The sequence below is a fragment of the Tamandua tetradactyla genome, chromosome 5 (assembly GCF_023851605.1).
Source record: "Tamandua tetradactyla isolate mTamTet1 chromosome 5, mTamTet1.pri, whole genome shotgun sequence".
NCBI lineage: Eukaryota > Metazoa > Chordata > Mammalia > Pilosa > Myrmecophagidae > Tamandua > Tamandua tetradactyla.
The window spans coordinates 3,162,076-3,187,852 of record NC_135331.1 but is presented as its reverse complement, the minus strand read 5'-3'; the positions used below and the strand labels follow the sequence as shown (position 1 = coordinate 3,187,852).

General features: G+C 44.3%; 1 long non-coding RNA gene across 1 annotated transcript in view; it reads right to left on the bottom strand.

Moving 5' to 3' along the window:
• Window positions 1-366: 366 nt before the first annotated feature.
• LOC143683482 (uncharacterized) overlaps window positions 367-25,777 on the bottom strand; it is an 80,942-nt gene continuing 55,531 nt past the window's right edge. Inside the window, exons 2-3 of the long non-coding RNA XR_013175446.1 lie at window positions 4,049-4,313; window positions 367-719 (exon numbers count right to left, since the gene is read on the bottom strand). This is a non-coding gene — a long non-coding RNA (uncharacterized LOC143683482). The remainder of the gene's footprint in view (window positions 720-4,048; window positions 4,314-25,777) is intronic.

Sequence of the window (25,777 nt, the reverse complement as noted above, 5' to 3'; positions counted from 1 at the left end):
TCCCTGTCAATCACAGTCTAGTATCTGTATAAAAACCAAGTATCTTGAGCACACCATCTGGAACCACCCAGGAGGCTCCAGAAATTTCAAATTCATAAGAAGGGTGCCACCATTTCTCACTCCTTACCCATGATGGATGCCAGTAACTGATCACAGTGCTCTCACCACCAAACCCAGATTAGGCTTCAGAATCCTTCTCAACACAGGCTCCTAGCCAGCCCTCCACCAATCAACCTGAACTGGCAAAACAGATGAAATCTGTTGAACCTCATGTCTACACATGGCTGGTGTGAGGGCTTCCAACTAAACATCAAGATGCACGACAGATGCTTTTTTAAGTGAATATTTTACTTTTCATCCAGGTGTTTATGCTGGTGTAGATATTCATAGCAAATATCTGAAAAGTCTTTTTTTTGTAAAAATGGGAAATAAGATTGGATTATACTAAAATATCTGGGTAATAAAGAAAAGAACTACCCCGACTATCATAGGCAGTTATACTAATGTTATCTTTAAAATCTCTCCCAGCTCTGGCCTTCTAAAATTAAAATGAAATCAAAGGCAGGTGATGACTTCGGTTTTGTTCAGTCCAACCGTGGAGAAAGTATTGCTTAGAAATGAACCAGGAAAAAAAAAAAATCAATCCGGGCAGGCCACAGTGGCTCAGGAAACAGAGTGCTCGCCCGCCATGCTGGAGACCCAGGTTCGATTCCCTGTGCCTGTCCATGCAAAAAAAAAAAAAAGAATCAGTTATTTCATTACTTCTCTAAATCAATTACACAAATACTTATTAAGCATCTCCTATGTGATAGTTAAGTAAGTTAGTTGGGTGATACTAATGTGTTCATGGTCTAACGGCTAAAGCAGACACTAATTAAAGCCTCTGTGCAAGTTTGAAACTGTCATGCACCCCAAAAAAGCCATGTCATTTAATCCTCATTCAATATTGCTGGGTAGGATCTCCTTTATTGTTTCCATGGAGATGTGACGCACCAAAATGTGGGTGGTGGCTTCTGATTAGGTGGCTCCATGGAGATGTGTCTCCACCCATTCAAGGTGGGGTTGCTCACTGGAGCCCTCTAAGAAGGAAACATTTGGAAAGCGCCCACAGTGCCGACACAGCCCACCCAGCCAGGCCTTTGGAGATGTGGAAGGAAAATGCCCCCGGGAAAGGCTTATGAAATGAGACAGAAAGCTAGCAGACATTGCCATGTGCCTTCCCACCTGAAAGAGAAACCCCGAACTTCATCAGCCCTTTCTCTGGAGTTAATGTATCCTTCTCTGGGTGCCTTGGTTTGGACACTTCTATTGCCTTAGAACTGTAAACTGGCAAATTGATAAATTCCCTTTTTAAAAGTCATTCCATTTCTGGTATATTGCATTTCAGCAGCTTTAACAAACTAAAACAGTGTCTATAAAGTAACAGCTCTTTGATAAGAACATTTGGAGAAAGTAATAAAAAAATCTGCATTCTCAAAAACAAGAAAAAGCACAGGTAGAATGTTAACCTTGCCCTCTGCAGGGTTTGTTTATGCTGCATAAGGGGTACAGGCAAGTTTAGGAAACAGCTTTTCTTTGGTTTGTAAAGACCCCCTCACTCAGATTAGCCAATGAGTCGCTCAGAGCCTCCTGGGAGGGATTTTCCCACAGTGACATTCTACGGTGGCCATCTGAAACACAGGTGGCTCAAATGCCCAAATCTGCAGTGAGCCCATTCACCTTTTCCTATAGTTTTACATTATATTGGCCAGGGCCGGTAAGTTATACTTTAGTAATAAGTATTCTAAAATATGAGTGGCTTAAAACAACAAAGGCTTATTCTTCTCCCGTACTAGAGTACTTGACAAATGAGGATGCATCTCCAGGGCTGCAGTCTCCTAGCTGACCAAGCGTCCCTCCTGCCAGCCCAGAAGCTTCCATGGGAGGAGAAAGAGGGGAGCAAGAATCCAGCACCAGGGACTGAACAGACAGTACTGGCCAAAGGAGTCACCTGGTCATGCCTAACTTCACAGGACACAGAAATATAGCATTATGACATAAAGTCGGGCAACAGCAGGTATTGGTGGGAATCATACTCCATGTGCAAAGCCACAACAGCCACCAGGGCACGTCTCCAGGTCACCCTTTCATTTACACTCTACTTTTCTCTGTCAGCAAGATCTAAACAGAGATGACATGGAGAGCGGAAGGATTACTCACTAATATGTTTGTTTATTCATTTAGTCACCTAACAAATACTTACTGAGTGACTACCATGGGCCAGGTACAATGCTAACCTGGAGACGTGTCCTGGTGACTGTTGTCAGGCAGTAAGCTGCCTCCACAGAGCTTCTGTGCCAGTGAAGAGAACAAACAAAGTTAAGTGTTTACTCTATCAGCTGGTGACAAGATGGCATTTTTGATAAGGTGGCACTTGAGCAGAGAGGAAATGGAAGTGACGGAGCAAGGCTTCAATATCTGGGGGTGGAGAATCTGGCTACGGGGTGAAAACATGGGTCTGGGGCCAGGTGAACAAGGGACTGGGGGGAGCAGGTCAGAGAGGTGGGAGGAGTGGCAGTGGAGTGGGGACAAATCACGAGGGCCTGGGAGCTCACTGGAAAGGTGTGGCAGCCTTTTACTCGAATGGCTTAAGAAGGGTCTGCAGGCTTTGAACCAAGGTTACGCGACCAAAGGATCTCGATGGCGGTGTGTGGTACAGAGACCGGAGAAGAGTCAAAGCAGATAGTGCATTTAGGGGGCTACTGCAGACGTCCAGACCAGGTGTAACGGTGCCTAGACCAGGGAGGCTGGGGAGAATGGGTGGATAGTAGGTGGTCACCACCTTTAGTTGCTTATTTTAATTACAAGAGGAATACCACCTGGACCTTCAACTGCTCAGAGAGGCACAAACTCACACAAGGTAGATGCATGGATGCTCATCGGTTAGCATAGTGAAAAACTGCAAACAAGCTAGATGTCCATCAATAGGGCAATGGCTACTAAGGCCCCAGGGTGCAGGCCTCCCAGCCTCCATTTTGAGAGCAAACCGTGCAGCCACCTACATGACCGAGGCAGACGTTAAAGGTCACAGCATGTAAAATTCCTCTCCCCATCAAATCTCACTGGACTCTGTACCTTATAAGCCACGCCCCAGGACTCTGCCCTGTCTTGGTTTTGGTGCAGGGTGCTGACTCCCATTTCCCAGCCATGCACTGTTGATGCAGGTGGCAGTGTCCCCGAGTCTGCTGCTACACTGACAGATCAGCACGCGGCAGCTGCACCGGGACAGCAGTAGCTGTGCAACCCAGAACAGACACCGATGGTGAGAAACTGGGACTAGGAAAGCAGCCAAGGGGCTGGATCAGAGGCTGTACAGATGGTCAGCATTAACTATTTGTGCTGACAAATGGGCAATAGAGTGGAGCCTGATGGTGTGGATGGCCACGTGGAGGCCAGAGTGATGGACTGTTGTTGGCTATCCCTTGTGGAGAATAGATATATGCCGGATGTAATTTCGGCCCCGTTCCTCTAGCTCTCTGCCTAGCAACATATTCAAGCCATTCCATTGAGCCTTCTGCTCTCACCTCACCCAATCCCTCGCTGCCACCCCTGGCCTCTTCACCAATCACGCAGCTCCCCTAGCCCCCACCTAGCGACTTCTGACCTCACATCACACCACTCTCTTCTCACTCTCTGATTGGCCAACCTGCATTACAACACCCATCCTATTCACCAATCATAACATCCCCCCGCTCCTCCCCCCATTTCTGCCACACCACTATATAAGCTTGTGTACTTCCGCTAATAAACGTTCGATGTGCACCTCCACTCGTTCCCGCGACTCTTCCTTGAGCGTCGCGCGCCCTCCACACCTTCGAGCCCCCCGGGACCGAAAGCAGATCGCGACTGTTTCGGTTCCCCCGTTTGCTACGAGGTAGACCCCAAGCGGGAGCTCCGGCAAAAGTGCCCCGAGCCGGCCCCGCAGATATATGGGAAAATATCTGGACTACCTGTCACAAGCGAAAGGTAACCATGTTTTATGTCTCTGCCCATAACACCGATTCTTTACCTGGCAATATTCATGCAGGTGTTTCAGCAAAAATTCGTAGCCTAGAGCCAACATCGCACGAGGCTGCTGAATGGCTGCATGGACGGACAGGACATCGAAGGTACCAGGCTCTGTGGAGACTGACACGGCAATCCAGCGGCCCATCACCAGACAAATGTGAAAGGAGGGGTGGACGCCTCAAGGGTGTTTCCTCATCAACTCAGTCACATCGGCCACGAGCAGTTCCGGTCACCAGGTGGCAGGTAGGTTATATTGGACCCCATCCCTTATGTGAAGGTGCAAAACATGCTTTTACAGGCATAGATATGGCTAGTGGCCTGTTGCTGGCCTTTCCAAGGGAAAGCTAACCAAAGAGCTACAAAACGTAGCTTAGAAAACCTCAGTGCATACTTCGGGGTCCCCACACATGTGGACAGTGACGTGGGACCCCCTTTACCAGACAAGTAACCCAAGCCTGTGCCTCCGAACCTGACGTCTTCTGAACATTTCATTTCCCACAACAGCCGGGTTAATTGAAAGGATGGACAGGACTTTCAATGATAAGCGATCTCTGAGCAGTGGACACACTGCTTGTATCTGGCCCTCACCAGCCTCAACTCACGCCCCGAGCAGCTGCTCCTGCCCCTGCTGAACTGGTGACGGTGGGGCCCAGGCGGGCATTATGAATTATGAAGACCCAGTGTTGCTGGGTAAAAGAACCAGCAACACTACAACCACAACAAGGTAGTGAAAATAACTTGCTTGTGCCTGTACCACAAGCATTAGAAATTGGGAAAAATAAGGTCGATTGGCCATGGTCCTGGCCAATGCAGGCATGCTGTTTGGGAATCCTAAGCCAATGGGGTATCAAGATCGCCGAAAATTTAGTACACAAAAAAACAAAAGTCGTATATGTAACCAAGTGACCCTGCACACATGAAGGCACAGCATGCACAACTCTTTGAAGACTTACTATGCCCAAGTTAACCATGGATTTGACTCCAGAAAGCTCCCTGCAATCGTAGGGGGTAAATTATGACATCTGTCTACTAACGGACATTTAGTTTCTATTCTTTTTGCCCTTAGTGTCATAGCAAATACCTTCCTGCAGCAGGCTTCTGTGTCCTGATGGCTTCCAGCTCATGCGGCACAAAATCCAAAATCCTCACCCACCTACACAACCCTCCATGGCCTGGACCCCCCCATTTTTACCACCTCTCTGACCCGTCCCTGACCCTTTTCTTATTGTGTCCACACCTTCTTCCGTACAGCCACGGCCCTGGGTCTGTGCATCTCTCGAACAGCTTGCTGTCTCACCTCCTTCAGTGCTGACCACGTACGTGTCACCCTAAAGAAGGAACACCCCCTCACCCAGGGCACTGTATCCCACCTGTCCTGTGTTACTTTTCTCCTGGTCTCCAGCAGGCATTCTGTGCATTCACTCATTTATTTGCCTGCCACCCCAATTTCATTGAACATACGCTCCCTGAGATCAGGGACTTTGTTTTGTGCATTCTCACTGTATCTCACTGTAACGGGGCCTCCCCATGGGCTGACCATCCAGTGGCCACTATTATGTCCTTTAAGGATACCCAAGCAGACCACCAGTATCTTCCAAGCCAATGCCTGCAATTCCACCATCACAAAGTTCCCCTCTGCATGGAGAGTTGCCTTCTTCTTTATCCCTTACTTTAAATGCAAATACTCTGAGCTGAGTAATACAATCTTCAACACAAGATTTCCTTAATACCACAAGAAGAAAGAACATCTCAGATAAAGGTTTCTTTTAGCAGAAGGGAGAAAGCTCAAGAAAGAAGCATGAAACCCTCCTTCTCCTCCTTAAAAAGAGAGAGCGCATCATTCCCTATTTTGCAAAGGCATATGGAGTAGATGCTGAAGGGCCTTACATGTTGATGCTCAGTGTTTTTAAAGACTGCCAATTCTAGAGTGGATTTTCTATGAAAATGCTCATGTCATAGCTAAACATGAGGTGGGTGTATTTGTTTCCTGTGGCTACATAATAAATTACCACAAAACCACCACCAGCATCCTCTTTGCTGGGCTAAGGCCACGTGTGGGCAGGCCCAGTTCCCTCCAGAGCAGCATCCCTTTCCTGGCCTTCTCAGCTTCTGCAGGCCCCGCATTCCTTGGTACTGACAACCCCCCCCCCCGCCATGGCACCCAAACTCTTGCTTCTGTCTTTGATTCTCCTATTTCTGTGGTCAAATCTCCTACCTCTATGACCTGCCTCCTTAGATAGACCGCATTTCAGGCTCAATCCAAAATAAGCTCATCTCAAAATCCACAATTTCATCACAACTGCCAATTCCTTTTGCCGACATTCACAGGTTCCAAGAGGAGCTTGTGCATGTCTTGGGGGACTTTTAGTCACCCTACACAGTGCAGTTCCCACTTATGTTAAGGTTATTTCAACCATTGGCATTTTTGACACACATTAAAGACTCAAGTCGAACAAGAGACTGATGGGAGATTTTGGATATGAATTAAATCCAACATGATTCAGGCAAGGCAAGGTTCAGAGATAACTCTCAAAGGAAGGGAACTGAGATGTAGCTTTAAACGAAAAGCTCATGGAGCGACTTTTTATTTTTTCACACTGGAGGTGTCACTGGCATAATTATCTATGGTGCTTCTGAAGGAGACAGCCATCGTTTGGCTATAAAATTCATTTGTGGTACTTCTTCTTACAAATCAGTTCCTAAAGCCTGGCAGTCACAACTTCTTTAACCAAAAAAACTACTGAATTTTTTACGTAGTTTCACTTTTCCCAGAACATCTATCTCTGGGATGCTTCCTCTGACTGTGAGTCTCTGTTTCAGGACCAGAAATGAATATAATAAAAGGTGCTACAAAAAAGAAGGTGGTGACTTCCGGAGAAGATGGCGGCTTAGTAAGACGCGCGGGTCTTAGTTCCTCCTCCAGAACAGCTACTAGGGGAGTAGAAACTATACAGAACAGCTCCCGGAGCCACTACAGAGACCAAGAAGACAGCGTACCCCATTCTGGAATGGCTGACTGGCTGGAACAACCCGCTCCGGTGAGATCGCTGAGGGGTGCGGGCTTCCCCGGGCTGGGGCGGCAGGCGGCCGGAGTCCCTCCCTTCCTCCTTCCCGGGCCAGCTGGGAAAATTGGACAGGCAGTCTCCTCAAGCAGCGGTGGCTGGCGCCCCCCACCACTAATGGGCCCCCGGACCAACTGGGAGAACTGGATTGGAGATCCCCAGGCCACGGAGAACGGTGACCGGGGTCACTTACACACACGTGGCTTCCTGGTTCGGCTGGGAACGGTGCACTCTCCGGGGCCGCGGCGGCTGGCGCCCTCCCGCCACGCTTGGCGCCCCGGGTCGGCTAGGAGATTCGGACGGGCGCTCTACCGGGCTGCGGCGGACGGTGACCCTCCCCGCGTTCGGATCCCCGGGCCGGCTGGCACTCTTCCAACCGCTTCGGCTGGCGAATCTCACCCACGGCGAGAGTTTTCCAAAGTTAAAGGACCCACAGCACCTTTTACTGGTGGGACCCGCAGACAAACGAGTGCCAAGAGCGCCACCTACTGGGCAGGAAAAGAAAAACAGAGCCCAGAGATTTCACAGAAAAATCTTTCAACCTGTTGGGTCCAACACCCAGGGAAATCTGACTAAATGCCCAGACACCAGCAGAAGATAACGGATCACGCTCAGAAAATTGAAAATATGGCCCAGTCAAAGGAACAAACCAATAGCTCAAATGACATACAGGAGCTGAGACAACTAATGCTGAATATACGAACAGAAATGGAAAACCTCTACAAAAACGAAATCGATAAATTGAGGGAGGACATGAAGAAGACATGGGCTGAACAAAAAAGAAGAAATAGAAAAACTGAAAAAACAAATCACAGAGCTTATGGAAGTGAAGGATAAAGTAGAAAAGATGGAAAAAACAATGTATACCTACAATGATAGATTTAAAGAGACAGAAGATAGAATTAGTGATTTGGAGGATGGAACATCTGAATTCCAAAAAGAAACAGAAACTATAGGGAAAAGAATGGAAAAATTTGAACAGGGTATCAGGGAACTCAAGGACAATATGAACCGCACAAATATACATGTTGTGGGTGTCCCAGAAGGAGAAGAGAAGGGAAAAGGAGGAGAAAAACTAATGGAAGAAATTTTCACTGAAAATTTCCCAACTCTTATGAAAGACCTAAAATTACAGATCCAAGAAGTGCAGCACACCCCAAAGAGAATAGACCCAAAAAGGCGTTCTCTAAGACACTTACTAGCTAGAATGTCAGAGGTCAAAGAGAAAGAGAGGATCTTGAAAGCAGCAAGAGAAAAACAATTCATCACATACAAGGGAAACCCAATAAAACTATGTGTAGATTTCTCAGCAGAAACCATGGAAGCTAGAAGACAGTGGGATGATATATTTAAATTACTAAAAGAGAAAAATGGCCAACCAAGACTTCTATATCCAGCAAAATTGTCCTTCAAAAATGAGGGAGAAATTAAAACATTCTCAGACAAAAAGTCACTGAGAGAAATTTGTGACCAAGAGACCAGCTCTGCAAGAAATACTAAAGGGAGCACTAGAGTCAGATATGAAAAGACAGAATAGATAGGTATGGAGAAGAGTGCAGAAAGAAGGAAAATCAGATATGATGTACATAATACAAAAGACAAAATGGTAGAGGAAAACATTATCCAAACAGTAATAACACTAAATGTTAATGGACTGAATTCCCCAATCAAAAGACACAGACTGGCAGAATGGATTAAAAAACAGGATCCTTCTAGATGCTGTCTACAGGAAACACATCTTAGACCCAAAGATAAACATAGGTTGAAAGTGAAAGGTTGGGAAAAGATATTTCATGCAAATAACAAACAGAAAAGAGCAGGAGTAGCTATACGAATATCCAACAAATTAGACTTCAAATGTAAAGCAGTTAAAAGAGACAAAGAAGGACACTATCTACTAATAAAAGGAACAATTAAACAAGAAGACATTACAATCATAAATATTTATGCACTGAACCGGAATGCCCCTAAATATGTGAGGAATACACTGCAAACACTGAAAGGGGAAATAGACACATATACCATAATAGTTGGAGACTTCAATTCACCACTCTCATCAATGGACAGAACATCTAGACAGACGATCAATAAAGAAATAGAGAATCTGAATATTACTATAAATGAGCTAGACTTAACAGACATTTATAGGATATTACATCCCACAACAGCAGGATACACATTTTTCTCAAGTGCTCATGGATCATTCTCAAAGATAGACCATATGCTGGGTCACAAAGCAAAGTCTTAACAAATTTAAAAAGATTGAAATCATACACAACACTTTCTCAGATCACAAAGGAATGAAGTTGGAAATCAATAATAGGCGGAGTGCCAGAAAATTCACAAATACGTGGAGGCTCAACAACACACTCTTAAACAACGAGTGGGTCAAAGAAGAAATTGCAAGAGAAATTAGTAAATACCTCGAGGCGAATGAAAACGAAAACACAACATATCAAAACTTATGGGACGCAGCAAAAGCAGTGCTAAGAGGGAAATTTATTGCCCTAAATGCCTATATCAGAAAGGAAGAAAAGGCAAAAATGCAGGAATTAATGGTCCACTTGGAAGAACTGGAGAAAGAACAGCAAACTAACCCCAAAGCAAGCAAAAGGAAAGAAATAACAAAGATTAGAGCAGAAATAAATGAAACTGAAAACAATAGAGAAAATCAATAAGACCAGAAGTTGGTTCTATGAGAAAATCAATAAGATTGATGGGCCATTAGCAAGACTGACAAAAAGAAGAAGAGAGAGGATGCAAATAAATAAGATCAGAAATGGAAGAGGAGACATAACTACTGACCTCACAGAAATAAAGGAGGTAATAATAGGATACTATGAACAACTTTACGCTAATAAATACAACAATTTAGAGGAAATGGACGGGTTCCTGGAAAGACATGAACAACCAACTTTGACTCAAGAAGAAATAGATGATCTCAACAAACCAATCACAAGTAAAGAAATTGAATTAGTCATTCAAAAGCTTCCTAAAAAGAAAAGTCCAGGACCAGACGGCTTCACATCTGAATTCTATCAAACATTCCAGAAAGAATTAGTACCAACTCTCCTCAAACTCTTCAAAAAAATCGAAGTGGAGGGAAAACTACCTAATTCATTCTATGAAGCCAACATCACCCTCATACCAAAACCAGGCAAAGATATTACAAAAAAAGAAAACTACAGACCAATCTCTCTAATGAATATAGATGCAAAAATCCTCAATAAAATTCTAGCAAATCGTATCCAAACACATTAAAAGAATTATACATCATGACCAAGTAGGATTCATCCCAGGTATGCAAGGATGATTCAACATAAGAAAATCAATTAATGTAATACACCATATCAACAAATCAAAGCAGAAAAATCACATGATCATCTCAATTGATGCAGAGAAGGCATTTGACAAGATTCAACATACTTTCCTGTTGAAAACACTTCAAAAGATAGGAATACAAGGGAACTTCCTTAAAATGATAGAGGGAATATATGAAAAACCCACAGCTAATATCATCCTCAATGGGGAAAAATTGAAAACTTTCCCCCTAAGATCAGGAACAAGACAAGGATGTCCATTATCACCACTATTATTCAACATTGTGTTGGAGGTTCTAGCCAGAGCAATTAGACAAGAAAAAGAAATACAAGGCATCAAAATTGGAAAGGAAGAAGTAAAACTATCACTGTTTGCAGACGATATGATACTATACGTCGAAAACCCGGAAAAATCCACAACAAAACTACTAGAGCTAATAAATGAGTACAGTAAAGTAGCAGGTTACAAGATCAACATTCAAAAATCTGTAACATTTCAATACACTAGTAATGAACAAGCTGAGGGGGAAATCAAGAAACGAATCCCATTTACAATTTTAACTAAAAGAATAAAATACCTAGGAATAAATTTAACTAAAGAGACAAAAAACCTATATAAAGAAAACTACAAAAAACTGCTAAAAGAAATCACAGAAGCCCTAAATAGATGGAAGGGCATACCGTGTTCATGGATTGGAAGACTAAATATAATTAAGATGTCAATCCTACCTAAATTGATTTACAGATTCAATGCAATCCAATCAAAATCCCAACAACTTATTCTTCAGAAATAGAAAAACCAATAAGCAAATTTATCTGGAAGGGCAGGTTGCCCCGAATTGCTAAAAACATCTTGAGGGAAAAAAACGAAGCTGGAGGTCTCGCACTGCTGGACTTTAAGGCGTATTATGAAGCCACAGTGGTCAAAACAGCATGGTATTGGCATAAAGATAGATATATCGACCAATGGAATCGAATAGAGTGCTCAGATATAGACCCTCTCATCTATGGACATTTGATCTTTGATAAGGCAGTCAAGCCAACTCACCTGGGACAGAACAGTCTCTTCAATAAATGGTGCCTAGAGAACTGGATATCCATATGCAAAAGAATGAAAGAAGACCCATATCTCACACCCTATACAAAGGTTAACCCAAATGGATCAAAGATCTAAACATTAGGTCTAAGACCATAAAACAGTTAGAGGAAAATGTAGGGAGATACCTTATGAAACTTACAATTGGAGGCGTTTTTATGGACCTTAAACCTAAAACAAGAGCACTGAAGAAGGAAATAAATAAATGGGAGCTCCTCAAAATTAAACACTTTTGTGCATCAAAGAACTTCATCAAGAAAGTAGAAAGACACCCTACACAATGGGAGATAATATTTGGAAATGACATATCAGATAAAGGTCTAGTATCCAGAATTTATAAAGAGATTGTCCAACTCAACAACAAAAAGACAGCCAACCCAATTACAAAATGGGAAAAAGACTTGAACAGACACCTATCAGAAGAGGAAATACAAATGGCGGAAAGGCACATGAAGAGATGCTCAATGTCCCTGGCCATTAGAGAAATGCAAATCAAAACCACAATGAGATATCATCTCACACCCACCAGAATGGCCATTATCAACAAAACAGAAAATGACAAGTGCTGGAGAGGATGCGGAGAAAGAGGCACACTTATCCACTGTTGGTGGGAATGTCAAATGGTGCAACCACTGTGGAAGGCAGTTTGGCGGCTCCTCAAAAAGCTGAATATAGAATTGTCATATGACCCAGCAATACCATTGCTGGGTAGCTACTCAAAGGGCTTAAGGGCAAAGACACAAACAGACATTTGCACACCAATGTTTATAGCAGCGTTATTTACAATTGTAAAGAGATGGAAACAGCCCAAATGTCCATCAACAGAAGAATGGCTAAACAAACTGTGGTACATATATACAATGGAATATTATGCAGCTTTAAGACAGGATAAACTTATGAAGCATGTAATAACATGGATGGACCTAGAGAACATTATGCTGAGTGAGACTAGCCAAAAACTAAAGGACAAATACTGTATGGTCCCACTGATGTGAACCGACATTCGAGAATAAACTTGGTTTATTTCATTGGTAACAGAGACCAGCAGGAGTTAGAAACAGGGTAAGATAATGGGTAATTGGAGCTGAAGGGATACAGACTGTGCAACAGGACTATACAAAAACTCAAAAATGGACAGCACAATTATACCTAATTGTAAAGTAATCATGTTAAAACACTGAATGAAGCTGCATCTGAGCTACAGGTTTTTTTTTTTTGTCTGTCTGTTTGTTTGTCTTTTTTTTCTTTTTCCTTTTCTTTTTTTTTACTATTATTATTATTTTTATTTTTTTCTCTATATTAACATTCTATATCTTTTTCTGTTGTTTTGCTAGTTCTTTTCCTAAATCGATGCAAATGTACTAAGAAATGATGATCATGCATCTATGTGATGATGTTAAGAATTACTGATTGCATATGTAGAATGGAATGATTTCTAAATGTTGGGTTAATTTCTTTTTTTTCTTTAATTAATAAAAAAAAAAAAAAAGGCGAAACGACATATACACATTTGAGAGTGATGGACTTTTTTAAAAGACCCCAAAGAAAGTAACCATCAAAAATTATCTCTAAGTCAGATGAACTAAAACAACTCTCATGTCAAATGCCCCTACACACAAATATACACACTAAATTGCTAAGTAAATGGGGAAATATTTGCCTATGAAAAAGGATAAATATCTTTAAGACATAAAGAGTGCTTGCAAATCAGTAACTAAAAGAGGTAGATGGTCAAAATGCCTGCAATTTTAGGGAAGAGGTACTTACAATAAATGTTTAGTGCTATTTTCAGTTGGTTGTCGTTTTTAATTGCTCTTATTTTTGCTTGGTAATCTTATATTAATTTTGCTTTGGCTCTGTTACTGTCAATTTAGTCCCCTGTTGGGTTTCAGCTAACTGCACCATATGTATTAAAGGGTATTTGCATATTTTGCATAACAATGTCTAATAAATAGTGTTGGAGATTCACATATTTATATGTGATACAATTGGGTGCCCTTACTGATCAAGCTGATGCATATGCAGTTGAGACCCTCATCCTATTCCAAAAATACCACTTCAATGGAATTTTATTGATAATACGTTGCTGTGCTCTTTTTTTAAACTTTTAAAATTGTGTAATATGTATACACAAAGCAAAATAAGAAAAAAGCAATAATATTTAGAGCACTCTTCAACAAGTAGTTACAGGACAGATCCCAGAGTTTGTTATAGGCTATCATACCATCCTCTCAGATTTCTCCTTCTAGCTGCTCAGGAACATAGGAGGCTAGAAGGAATAAATATTTTTTTATCATTATAATTGACTTTATTTTTCTTTTTTGTGATAAATAACATATGTACAAAAAAGCAATAAACTTCAAAGCACAGCACAATTAGATGTAGGACAAACTTCAGAGTTTAGTATGGGTTACAATTCTCTAATTTTAGGTTTTTAATTCTAGCTGCTCTAAGTTACTGGAAATTTAAACAAATATCAATGTAATGATTTAGCAGTCCTACTCATTTGTTAAACCCTACCTTCTCTGTATAACTCCACCATCACCTTTGATCTTTCTCCCACTCTTTAGGGGTGTTTGGGCTATGGCCATTCTAACTGTTTCACGTTGGAAGGGTCTGTCAGTAATATGGGGTAGGGAGCTGGAACTAACTGATGTCTGGAGAGGCTGGACTCTCTAGGTTTCAGGACTTATCTGGTCCAGGGACCCATCTGGAAGTTGTAGGTTTCTGGAAAATTACCTTGTGCATAGAACCTTTGTAGAATCTTATACTTTGCCCTATGTGTTCTTTAGGATTGGATGGAATGGTTTTAGTTGGGGTTTGGCAAATTATGATAGGTAGCAATATTTAACTCCAGCTTACGTAAGAGTGACCTCCAAAGTAGCCTCTTGACTCTTATTTGAACTCTCTCAGCCACTGATACTTTACTAGTTACACTTCATCTCCCCCTTTTGGTCAGGATGGAATTGTTGATCCCCTTGTGCCAGGGCTGGACTCATCCCTGGGAGTCATCTCCCACATTGCCAAGGAGACTTTCACCCCTGGATATCACGTCCCACATACAGGGGAGGGCAGTGATTTCACTCGCAGAGTTTGGCTTAGAGAGAGTGAGGCCACATCTGTGTTGCTGTGCTCTTTAAGTAACTTTTGAAATATTAAGCCAAGTATAATTGGACAAAGCCACAAGTTATTTTTTAGTTTGTGGATCCAATAAAGTAGCAAACACACGGCATTCACTAAGGGTTAGGGCTGAACTTAAGCTTGTTAAGCTCTTCTTGTCAAATGCTTAATGCAAATAGATAAAGAAGTAGAAGAACAGAGAGTTTAAGTTGATCAAGATCACATGACTAAAGTGTCAGGACAGGAACCCAAACCTGGCTGAGAATTTGTGCTCCCAACCGCTTCTCACAGGACATAGTTTTGTAATCTAGAGTCAGCTGCCTAGGATCATGGTCTTCTCAGAAACCAAATGCTAAGTGATTTAATAATGCTCCCCTCCAATTCTTTACTATCACCACGTTCCCGTTCAACTGGAAAGTAGAAATGGACAAGGCATGTGGACGTGCAGGTCTGTTGCCTAAGCTGGTCCTATGAAACGAGCTAGAGTGAGCCATTTCTGGGGCCAGCCAGATGCCTGGCCCTACCTCTCGGCAGCTTCACTCCATTGTCTTGGCTGATGGTCATTCCTGCCCCACGTTTCCTCTTTTCTGGAAAGCAGCGGCTCAGTGTTTCTGAATATTCCCAGAGAAGGTCTCAGGTTTTCCAATGGCAGATCAGGCTAATGATGGGTCCATACCAGCTGCCATCTTCTCCTCTCCTAAGGCCCAGCCCTTCCCTTCTGTAAATGAGAAAGGGAAGCAGAGTTGAAGGGCTTCTCCAGGAATCCCCACCTCACAGCACTAGTGCCCCAAGCCCAGCCTGATAATGGATTCAGCAGCCAGAGCATCTGTCACCATCAGAGCTTCCCTGACTTGTTCCTCCATGCACAGCCTGGGAGTCAGCTAACAAGACACCTTGAGCATCTCCCAGATGTTCACATTCCAGGGTTCCATCATTAGATGGGATGAGTTCCGAGCTTATTAGAATAAAAGAGAGCAATCAGCTGAAAGCCACGGCACCATCTGGAGGGAAATCGATGTCTCTATATTTAGGCCAGATGGGAGCCGATTCAAGCAAACGGATCGGCACATGTCTGTGCGAGGACGCGCCAACAGCGTGCCTGGCACCCCACATCTCACTTTCATTATTTACCAACTTAGAAAAATAACATTCAAACCAGACTATAGGCAGGCGCCCTGTTGCTCGGGAATCGAGAAAGAGGCCCACGAAATAAGAATCTGAGAAGTGAGAGCAAAGGACATCCAGCGGGCCACCACGGGCATAATGGAGGAGAGTGTTTGGATTCTCTTCTCATTCTCAGAAACCAAATGCTAAGTGACTTAATAATGCTCCCCTCCAATTCTTTACTATCACCACGTTCCCGTTCAACTGGAAAGTTGAACTATTTAAACAACGACTATTTTTAAAAAGTCTATTTACAACTATTTTAAAAAGCACTATTTTAAACAACGACTCCAGCCACTGTCTCCTGTGTCAGTCGATGAAGGGACACTTGGCACTAGGCACAGCTGCTCCCCTGAACCTCATTTCCGTGCTTTCACCTGGGTCTTTGGACACTCTGTGTGTGTCTGGCTAAATCCCACGTGCTCGAGTGGTGTTTGCTAATTCATCCTTTATTCAATGTAGCTAGTATTAAGTGTCAGCTATGAGCAAGGCACTGATTGTGTGAAGAAGGTAAGTGTTTTCCTGCTTTTAGTAGACAAATGTATTTTTGCTCTGTCCAAAATTCTTCCACTGTATTTCCAGCAAAATGTGTAAGGATGTCTCCCTGAGGGTTGCCCCAGCTCATTCTTAGCTCCTGAGATGGTTTACTTGGGCCCCTGCCCCCGAGGCTGTTTATTATTAGGCCATGCCCGGCCAAGCACAGCATTTCCCTGGCTGAACTCAGTTCAGTCACATCCACATGACACAGTGAAAATCCTGCAGGTCTCTTGGAAAGAGGCCAGATCTTCTCCTCTCAGATCTAAATGGGAGAGGCTAGTGGCTGCTGCAGCCAAGCTGCTAGAAGAAGGAGCACCAGGGAAAAATGGACTCTGATGACATAGCTGGTGTCCTAGTTTGATAGCTGCCAGGATGCAATATACCAGAAACAGAACGGCGGAAGGGGAATTTAATAAGTTACTAGTTTACAGTTCGAAGGCCGAGAAAATGTCCCAATTAAACTAGTCCATAGAAATGTCCAATCCAAGGCATCCAGGGAAAGATACCTTGGTTCAAGAAGGCCAATGAAGTTCAAGGTTTCTTTCTCAAGTGGAAGGACACATGGCAAGCACAGTCAGATCTTCTCTCTCATCTGGAAGGGAACATGGTGAACATGGTGTCATCTGCTAGCTTCTTCTCCTGGCTTCCTGTTTCATGAAGCTCCCCGGGAAGCATTTCCCTTCTATCTCCAAAGGTCACTGGCTGGTGGACTCTGCTTCTCATGGCTATGTCATTCTGCTCTGCTCTCTCTGAATCTCCTTTATTCTCCAAAACATTTCCTCTTTTATAGGACCTCAGAAACTTATCAAGACCCACCCAAATGGGTGGAGACATGTTATCACCTAATCCAGCTTAACAACCACTCTTGATTGGGTTACACCTCCAGGGAGATGATCTAATTAGATTCAAACATGCAGTATTGAATAGGGAGTATTCTGCCTTTACGAAATGGAATTTTGATTGACACATGGCTTTTCTAGGGTTCATACCTCCTTTCAAACCAGCACAGCTGCCAAGCCCCTGGATCCAGTCATGCCTGAAGATGAAGCTCATCTCTGGAATTTTCACTCGTATCTATCACAAGAAACCCTTTTCTGCTCAAGCAAGTTTCAGTCTGATTTTCTATGCAACAAAGAGAGGCTTTACTGATGCAGCACTCAAAGTTCTTCTGAGCAAAACTGCCAACATTTGGAATTCAGCAACTATGGCCAAACCCAGTAGAAAGTTGACTATTTTAAACCAGGAATCTGGCTTTGCAGGGTGAGCCCTGCTATCCTTTAAGGATTTTGATGGTGCCTCTTGAAGCTGACTGGTGCTGATAACAGTTTTAATATTAATATGTAACAACAAGGCTCTCAAGGGAGTCCAAATCTGTGGGCAGTTTAGCTGATCTGGGGCCAGCCTTCCTGGAGAGGGAAGATGGTCTGAATCCCCTGACCTGCAGAACCAGGTCTTGGTCCCTCCATTCTACTGTACTGTCCTCTCCTTCTGGTGGTGACAGAATTCTGGTGACCACTTCATTTCATGGTGCTTGATTGGGATGAGACAAACTCCCAGTTCCAGATCCCGCCGGCCAATTACAACCCCCACCCGTAAGTGCAGGGGCTGGTCCAAAGGCAGGTGAGAGGGAGCCGGACCTGGCCCTCTTGCTGGAAGTGCTAGTAGAGAACATGCAGGCTGGCCCAATGCTGATGTTAATAAGCCAGGAAACACCCAGCTGGACATTGCAATAACTATTTTTTCCATCCAGAGGGAGAGCCTATTTAGAATGCAGTCAACACAAGGAAATCACTAAGAAATGGAAAATGATCCAGATTTCTAGACACATTATTTGATCGTTGAACCCTGCCAGTCCTAAAGTCAGTACTTAGTACTTACAGTGCTTTATACTTTCAACTGAATGAACTCTTCTTTCTTAAGCAAATCAGTGTAAAACTGAGGTACCTTGGGAGGGAGGAGAGATGGAAAAAAAAGACTCCAGCTGGCTTCCAAAGCCTACCTCTCATTTTCTTGAGGTTGATGCTCTTCCTGCCGTTTAAATGTCCATCCCTTCTTCAGAGTCCATAAGCCACACTGGGAAATACGGCGGCCAACAGCTGCCATGGTAGATGGACAAGGGCCCCATTACCAGGGATGGGCTGGCCCTCTTTTCCAATTTCAGTTCTAAACATCCTGGGGTGTGCTCTGATGGGCTTATATTGGGTTCACTGCCTCCCTGGATCACGCAGAGGGAGAGGGAAAGGGCCATGTGAAAAATGACCATTTCTGTGGGAACCCTATGGCTTAGCAGACCCCACCAAGAACTTGCTGTTCCTAAAATAAGGGGAGTTGCTGACCAGCAAGTCAAGCGATCATGTCATGGCCTCAGGCACCGGACGTGCAATATGAGAGCCTTTCACAGTCCAAAAACTGGACTGAGTTCCTCTGCTCAGAAGGTTCAGCCCTCGTTCTCTGCAGGCCATCCTGACAGAGAACACTGAGCACAATCGGCTTTAGATCAGCAAGTATTCAATGGCAATAAGAAGCCTTAGCAATTCCCCTTGAGTGAAGATTTTCAGAAAGCCCCTGGCCATGTGTTGTATTCTGGGGGAAAAAATGTCTTATTGTCCCTCAGAAAGGCAAAATGGGATACAGCTTAACGCTGATGTTGGTGTTTTCTCCCCTCCCCCCCATATTTGATTGTGTGTTATTCTTTATTTAAATTGTAATTATACCAGGAATCTGTGTATATAGCCTCTCACAAGAAGCTGAAATTCAAGGAACAGACTGAAGTTCTCATCAATGGCCTCTCCAACTGAGAGCCCCTCCTCAGTTCCCCAGAGGTAACCACTGATTCCTGATTGTTTTGTATTTTCTTGTCTCTTTTCTTCTGAATTTACAGACATATGTTTGAGCACAGAACTAGAAAGCTGTCTTTGTTTTATGTGTTTCATGAAAAGTCACATATTCTAAGTATCTTTATGCAAATTTTGTATTCTACAATCTGTCATGGAGATATCTGTACCCCATTACCTAGAGCTCCACCTCACTGTTTCAAACTGCATTTCCCTACTCACCTATGAGCCTATGCTGAAATAAACATCCTTGTATGTGGAGGAAAGAATTTCTCTGGAGGAAATTGATGAGAAGAGGAATTGGTATATACATTTAAGTTTTCAGGCTATGCTTCTACCATCAATTTTGTAAAAAGACACCTGTTTCCAATATACCCGCCGATACGTGATACTCATTTCCTTTTACATTTTTATTCCCCTTTCCTGAAGTGGCAGTTTTCAGAGCTGCAAGGCCAGCTACGAATGTTGGCGCGGAGCATTGCAGGCAACCGATCAGCACTCAGATGACATGAAGACAGCTTGAGTAGGGCACAGCATTTCATTAGCAAAAGTTGACGTCCAAAATGAAATGACCTACTATTTCCAGGATTTCAGGCACTCACTTGTCCCAACAGTCCTCTCTAAAATTGTCAGTCTTTGTAAGTTGTGACTGAATGATAAACACTTTGATTTCAAACAAGATATCATTAAGAGCTTCACTTTACGTGATGATAGAACAGCAGCTGCTGCTTTGTCCACAAAAGAACTGTATATCTTTTTTTAAATAGCTTTAAATTAAAGTCAGAGAAACATTCATGGGCATTTTCTATAATAGATGGCATTTTGGATTGGGGTGTTGAGTGGAAAATTGGACTAAAAGAAGTTTAAAATCTTTTCCAACTTTGAAAGACTAGGAGCCAGTGATTCATTTGGTGATTCTAAATCATCGGATAACTCATTCATTCAACAAACATGTATTTATTGCCTGCCAACTCCTGGATGCTGCTGTGAGCACTGGGGTTGCAGCAGAGAACAAGGCAGATGTGCTCCCTGCTCTCAAGAAGCTTACATCCTAAAGGGAGGATACAGGCAGTAAGCAAGCAAGATAATGCCTATCGCCAGAAAATGTCAGAGAGCCAGAAGGGCTGTGAGAAATGGCCTTGCTAGCACGGAGAATGACAAGATGGGCATTTAGATTGCCTGGAAAGGGAAGGACGTGCTAAACTCAGCAAGGAATGAGGCTCATTTAAAAGGACTTGGAAGGATTAAATTCTGGGATGAGATCCAACAGGCGGCTTTGGAGCCTGTGGCTTTGTAGTGAGGGGGGGGAGAAGACCATCAACTCTGGCTGTTACTCAGTTGTTCATGTCTCTAAAAGTGGGGACTGGACGGGGTGGCTTCCAGCACCACATCCAGCTCTTAGATTCCAGAGCTCTGTAACCACTGCCAAGTCTTAAATTCTAACTTCTCTCTTCATGGGCATGCTGAGAACGACACCCGTGGTTCTCCCTGGGAACTGGAAGAAACATCCCTGGGCAAAACAAGCTCCACCCTGACCGTGAACTTCATTGGAACCTCAGGTGCAAAAGAAACAGCTTTCTTTATGTCTCACTAGGACCACTGGGTTTGATGGGGATCTTTACTCTTTATGAGTAGTAGTAGAGTTTAGGAGGACCTAGGAGTCAAACTGCCTGGCTCCGCCACTTACTAGCATGTGGCCTTGGAAAAGTTCCTTAACTACCCTGTGTCTCAGTATCCCATCTGTAAAATCCTCACGGATATGGGAAGGGTAATCTCCATGTGCTGGTTTGAAAGGATGTACAGACCCTAGAAAAGCCACGTTTTAATCCTAATCCCATTTGGTAAAGGTAGCGTTTCTTCTAATCCCTATTCAGTACTGTATGTTTGAAACTCTAATTAGATCATCCCCCTGGAAATGTGACTCAATCAAGAGTGGTTGTTAAGCTGGATTAGGTGGAGATGTATCTCCACTCATTTGGGTGGGTCTTGATTAGTTTACTGGAATCCTATAAAAGAGGAAACATTTTGGAGAAAGATAGAGATTCAGGGAGAGCAGAGAATGCTGCAGCACCACGAAGGAGAGTCCACTAGCCGGCGGCCCTTGGAAATGAAGATGGAAAATGCCTCCCAGGGAGCTTTATGAAATAGGAAGCCAGGAGAGAAAGCTAGCAGATGACGTCGTGCTCACCATGTGCCTTTCCAGCCGAGAGAGAAACTGACTGTGTTCAACTGTTCAAACTTCTCACTTGAGAGAGAAACCCTGAACTTCATCGGCCTTCTTGAGCCAAGGTGTCTTTCTCTAGATGCCTTAGATTGGACATTTATATAGACTTGTTATAATTGGGACATTTTCTCAGCCTTAGAACTGTAAACTAGAACACTCCTTAACACTTGTAAGGCACTAGGTGTCTAGTGCCTAGGAAGCATGCAATACAATGCTAGCTGTCCTTTACTTGGGGGGCTCCTCCCCCACATCTAACATAGTGTCAGGAGTCCTGGGGAGACATACATAGGGGAGTCTAGGGCACAGAGAGTTGCCCATTGAATCTGTGCCCAGAGGTCGCCTCTGAGATGATCTCTGAGCCAGGCAGCATCTCCCCCAGGGTCATCAGTCCTCTCTGCCATGCTTGGAATGTAAGTATCAACCCCAGAGTTTGCTCACAGTGCCATCTTCCCAGGAGAACCTGACGCCCTCTTTTGCTGGGGTCTCATCACTTCCATACAAATGGCAGAACACCCATACAGCTACTGGTCCACAGACACACCAGCTCTTCCATGACTCCTCCAACTTCTAAAATAGAGAGGTTATTGAATGTGAAATCCTCTCTCTACCCTGGGGTACAGACTTAGAGAGAAGACTGAAGCAGCTTCCGAGGCTAATTTGGCTCACTTCTCCTTCATATCCACTCCTGAGGCACTGGGTAGAGAGCAGACTTTGCTTGAAGAGGAGTTAGAGGCAAGAGGAAAAAGATGCCTATAGAGTGATGTATGCAGAAGTCAACTCCACTCCATGCGTATCTGCCTAGGCAGCTATTGGTGATGATCTGGGTCATTCGGCAGTGTAAAGATGGTGCACTCCAGAAGGGACACGGTGGAGGGCTTAATGAAGAAGCCACTGACAAGGAGGAAGGCAGGGTTATGGGAACCCCACAAAAGATGAGACCTGCAAGAGCAAAGCCTGATGCCACCTCACCACCTGAGGGGTGTTGACCCTATAGGGAGAGAGCCAGGAGAACAAATACCCCAGCCTCTCTCCTCCTAGCCTCCCTCCCAACTTGTGCCAGAGTTTCACTGGCCAAACAACCAAAGACGAAGATGCCTCCTGATGCAGGTCAAAACATTTGGACAGTGTTCTAGTTTGCTAGCTGCCAGAATGCAACACACCAGGTTCGGGTTGGCTTTTAATAAAAGGGGATTTGTTTTGTTAGTTCTTCAGAGCAAAGGCAGCTAATTTTCAACTGAGTTTCTTTCTTATGTGGGAAGATTCAGGGTAATCTCTGCTGGCCTTCTCTCCAGGCCTCTGGGTTCCAACAACTTTCCCCAGGGTGATTCCTTTCTGCATTTCCAAAGTCCTGGGCTGAGCTGTGAGTGCTGAGATGAGGTATGCTGAGCTGCTTGGGCTGTGCTACATTGAGTCTCTCATTTAAGCACCAGGCAATTAACTCAAACATCATTCATTGCAGCAGGCCCGCCTTCTAGCCAACTGCAGATGTAATGAGCAACAGATGAGGTTCACGTACCATTGGCTCATGTCCACAGCAACAGAACTAGTCACTTTCACCTGGCCAAGTTGACAATCTAACTACCACAGACAGCAAGGCACAGAGCACTGGAGAAGAATCTGGAGGGGCAAATGAAAAATATCTAACACAACAAGCTTCTGTTCTGATCTGAACGGACACATCCAGGATCTTCTCTGCTGGATAGAATTTTTGTCACACTTTATATAATTTATACATTTCAGGGGCTAGATTCAAGAATTCAGCCTTCACATATCACTGGACTCCCCAGTCTCACAGCTAAAAGTCGGCCAAGGAGCAATTTGAGTGCAGAAAAAAATCAATCTGGCGATAACCATCTTGCCCTCAGTGACAGAAAAGGAGCCAAGATGGGGCAGCAACAAAAGGCTGTCAGACGGTACATGCACAGCATGGCTTGAGGAATGAGTTTGCAACGCACAGGAAGAGTCACATTTAATCATAAGCTTGACGGAAGAGTTTGCTACCTTCCTTAGCATCCATAAATTATCCCAGTATGCCTAAGGGTGGAGTTCATTGATTTATAATACAAATTCATTTATAAAAGCCAAATATCTCACTGATGGCAGCAGCTGCTTGAAATTCTCTCTAAAGTAAAGGTAGCCTACAAATTACCCAAAGGTTTCATTTGGAACAAATTTTTCATGCAAAATGCTGTGTCAGCAGGAGACATGCTGCCCGGGAATCCCTGATGGGATGCGACGGTGTTAGTACCTGGGCATTTTTCAACATCTCGATGTGGGACTATATACGGAGGAGATGGTGAAAGACGACTGCCAGGGGGCCAGCCTCCCCGGTAGCAGCAACGAGGCATCTATCCTCTATTGTCACAAAAAAATATTTGGGAACTACTGATTTTCCTCTTTTAAAAGAGGCAGAGACGTATCATCTATCATTGTGCAACAAATTGCCACACACTTAGCATCTTAAGACAACATGCATTTGTTCTCTCAGTGTCCGTGGGTCTGGAGTGGGGCCTGTCTCAGCTGGGCTCTCTGTGAGGTGTTGTTGAGCTGTCAGCCAGGGAAGAGGGCTTTAAGACGCTTGGCCAGGGGAGAACCCACTTTCAAGCCCACTTGGGCTATTGGCAGAAGTGCCCAGAGGTTGCCCTGAGTTCGTCACCAGCGGGCCCTGACATGGCTGCTTGCCTTAGCAAGCCAAGAAGAGAGTTCTAGCAAGATGGCGTTACACTATCATACAATGTCAGCACGTACCCCCATCACATGGGCCACATTCTACTGATGAGAAGCAAGCCACAAGTTCCCCCACACGCGGGAGGGAATCACCCGAAGCTCTGATTATCAGGGAGCACTGCCACAGAGGCTGCCTTAAAACTCTGTCAAAAGGCCCTTTCTCCTCCTGCTCCGGTGGCTCTCCAACCACCACGGTGCCCTCTTCCGCTTTCACCGGCTCCTCCGCCACTGCCCTCGACAGCCATGCCACCCTCACCTTTCCTCCTCCAGAACAGCTACTGGGGGAGTGGAGATGATACAGAGCAGCTCCCGGAGCCACGACACAAATCAAAGGGACGGCGTACCCCATCCTGGAACGGCTGACTGTCTGGGAGAACCAGCTCCAGTGAGATTGCCGAGGGGCGCGGGCTTTCCCGGGCAGGACAGCAAGCGGCCGGAGTCCCTCCCTTTCTCCTTCCCAGGCCAGTTGGCAGAAATGGGCAGGTGGTCCCCTCGGGCCGCGGCGGCTGGTGCCCCCACCACGCAAGGCCCCCCGGACCAACTGGGAGAATTGGATCGGAGATCCCCAGGCCGCGGAGAACGGTGACCGGGGGGGTCCCTTCCAAACACGTGACTCCCCGGTCTGGCTGGGAACGGTGCACTCTCCCGGGCTGCGGCGGCTAGCGCCCTCCCGCCATGCTTGGCGCCCCGGGCCGACTAGGAAATTCAGTAAGGCGCTCTCCCGGGCTACAGCGGCTGGCGACCCTCCCCGCGTTTGGCCCCCGGGCCAGCTGGCACTCTTCCAAGCCGCTTCAGCTGGCGAACCTCACCCACGGCGAGAGTTTTCCAAAGATAAAGGACCCACAGCACCTTTTACAGGTGGAACCCGCAGAAAAACGTGTGCCACGAGCGCCACCTACTGGGCAGGATAAGAAAAACAGAACCCAGAGATTTCACAGAAAAAAACTTTCAACCCGTTGGGTCCAACACCCAGGGAAATCTGACTAAATGCCCAGACACCAGCAGAAGATAACGGATCACGCTCAGAAAATTGAAAATATGGCCCAGTCAAAGGAACAAACCAATAGTTCAAATGAGATACAGGAGCTGAGACAACTAATGCTGAATATATGAACAGAAATGGAAAACTTCTTCAAAAACGAAATCGATAAATTGAGGGAGGACATGAAGAAGGCATGGGCTGATCAAAAAGAAGAAATAGAAAAACTGAAAAAACAAATCACAGAGCTTATGGAAGTGAAGGATAAAGTAGAAAAGATGGAAAAAACAATGGATACCTACAATGATAGATTTAAAGAGACAGAAGATAAAATTAGTGATATGGAGGATGGAACATCTGAATTCCAAAAACAAACAGAAACTATCGGGAAAAGAATAGAAAAATTTGAACAGGGGATCAGGGAACTCAAGGACAATATGAACCGCACATATATACGTGTTGTGGGTATCCCAGAAGGAGAAGGGAAGGGAAAAGGAGGAGAAAAACTAATGGAAGAAATTATCACTGAAAATTTCCCAACTCTTATGAAAGACCTAAAATTACAGATCCAAGAAGTGCAGCGCACCCCAAAGAGATTAGACCCAAATAGGTGTTCTCCAAGACACTTACTAGTTAGAATGTCAGAGGTCAAAGAGAAAGAGAGGAT